This window comes from Aulonocara stuartgranti (genome assembly GCF_965226115.1).
Source record: "Aulonocara stuartgranti genome assembly, chromosome: 9".
Lineage (NCBI taxonomy): Eukaryota > Metazoa > Chordata > Actinopteri > Cichliformes > Cichlidae > Aulonocara > Aulonocara stuartgranti.
The window spans coordinates 22,071,683-22,074,321 of NC_138960.1; positions in this window are offsets into that span (position 1 = coordinate 22,071,683).

Here is a 2,639-nt window from a genome sequence, read left to right on the forward strand (position 1 = left end):
TCAATTGTGTAATTTAAGTGATCTAGTAGCTCTGCTTTGGAAGTTCAGTTCATGCTAGAAATGTGTTTTGGAGTTTGTACGTGTTTTGTCTCTAGGGGCCACCGCATATATTTATATATAAACATATATAAATAAAACCACTTGTTTTTACGTTAGTAATTCCTTTTGTGCATAATTTTATATTATTGTTAATAATAAATTAATTAAAGCAACAAAACAACCTGAAGAGCCGGTTCGGAGCCGAAAGAGCCGGCTCTTTTTTAGTGAGCCGAACCGAAAGAGCCGGGTCTCTAAAAAGAGCCGGAAATCCCATCACTATGAGGTACTATGGCAAGTCTGCTGGTACAAAAAACACACACCCAAATGATCATGCCTGCCTTAAAGGGGCAGCACAAGCCCATTATCATCAATGGAGCTCCAGTGGAGAGGGTGCAGTCCTTCAAGTATCTTGGTGTCCACATCTCCTCAGACCTGACATGGGCTGCCCACATTCAGGTCCAGACCAAAAAGGCTAGGCAGCGCCTGTATCACCTACGACAACTGAGGAAGTTCAGGGTCTCTCCAGAGATCCTCAGGATTTTCTATACAGGCGCTGTGGAGAGCATCCTCACACAGAACATGACATCGTGGTTTGGGCACAGCTGTGTGAAGGACCAAAAAGCTCTCCAGAGAGTGATCCGTACAGCAGAACGCTGCTGCAGGATTGCTCTCCCCCCGCTTCAGGACACCTACACCAGGAGATGCCGGACTAGAGCAGCGCAGATACTGAAGGACCCGTCCCATCCTGGCAACAAACTGTTCCAACTTCTGCAATCTGGTAGAAGGTTCCGCATCCTCCGGGCAAGGACAGAGAGACTCAAGAGGAGCTTCTATCCCCAAGCCATCCGGGCCCTAAACACACACACACCCGCCCTCTCACATCATCTATAATTGACTGAGACAGGACTCTCTTCCAGACACTAAACCAAGGCACAATGTACATTTTAAATTCCTTTAATTTTAAATATGTTTATATTGTCTATCCTGTAAAATAGTCAGATGTCTATTCATATTAATGTACAGAATTCACCTGCTTGCTGCTGCTACTGCACATTCACCCAATGTATATTGTGTATATATGTGTGTGTGTGTGTGTGTGTGTGTGTGTATATGTGTGTGTGTGTGTGTGTGTATATATATATATATATATATATATATATATATATATATATATATATATATATATATATATATATATATATATATATATATATATATGTTCTTCCTCTACCCCCCCCCAATTTTTGCACATGTCGAGGAGCGTGTCAGGCTACATTTCACTGTGTGTTATACTTGTATAACTATGCATGTGACAAATAAAGAACCTTGAACCTTGAAGCAGTGAGCAGCAACCAATCCAGCACCCAGGAGGCAGTGTGTAGGGACGCTACCTCAGGGGGCTCTCAGGGTAGCCGTCCAGTGGATTTGAACACCCGACCTTCCAATCATGGGGTAATGACTTTACTTACAGAGCTATCCCTGCCCCATCAGGAAAACAACAGGAACACAACACTGAAAGACAAAAAGACAAACAGAGATGTGCCATAACAGAACGGAAACACAAGTAAAAGCCTCAGAGTCATCTGTAACTAAAACTAAGTAACTAACACAGAGAATGCAAGACTCAAATGACAGGCTAAATACAGTACATGCAAGGGTCACTGGAGAGGTACAATAAATGAAAAACAAAGAATCTAAAAAAAAACACTGGTGACTTAAAAAGAAGCAAAAACTCAAACAAGAAGCACTGTCAGGAAAAAAAGGAATCATGAACTCCCAAAACTCAAAGCCCTGGGTCCAGCATCCAGGTACCATGAGATCAACAGCTTCTCTACATCTCCCCCCTCCCGTACTCACGTTCATTCCTCTTCTCTCCGACATATACCTCCACCAGTCCAGACTCTCTTCCACCTGCTTCCTGTTCTTGCTACAGATCGCAATGTCATATCCAAACATCATGGTCCACCGAGACTCCTGCCTGAACTCATCTGTCAAGCTGTCCATCACCACTGCAAACAAGGAGCTCACAGCCCTCAAACCTCTCATTCACTCCAGCTGCAGCAATGTCTCACTGTCCTCATGTTCTGCACCATCCTCATGCCTTTCTCTTCCTTTCCTACCTTCCTCGTGCACTACCACACTCTTTTTTTTCTGTCACCTTCTCATATACTTTCTCTAGATTTAAATAAACATTATTAAAAAATAAAAATGACAAAACAACTGAGAAGAAAACCGCATAAAATATAAAACCGAAGCTACATATTAAACATATTAAAACAAATGTTTCCTTGCTTCTTCCTTGTGTATTTAATCCTCCGATACAAGATGAGTTACCTTGCTGGTGTATAAAAAGAGCAGCAGGTAACTACTAAATCATTAATAGCTTTGCAAATTAGTAGCAGAAATCAATTTTACAGATCACAGCACAGGAGCCAGCTGTAATTAGTGATATCCTTCGTGGAAAACTTTTCTTTTTTTTTCCCCCTCTGCATGTATTTATTAGGGGTGCAACAATATTCGTATCGATATCGAACAATACAAAATTTTTAATTTATCAACTTTCCTTCTGACGATGCTGTCTGTGTTGAGCACTCAGTGAA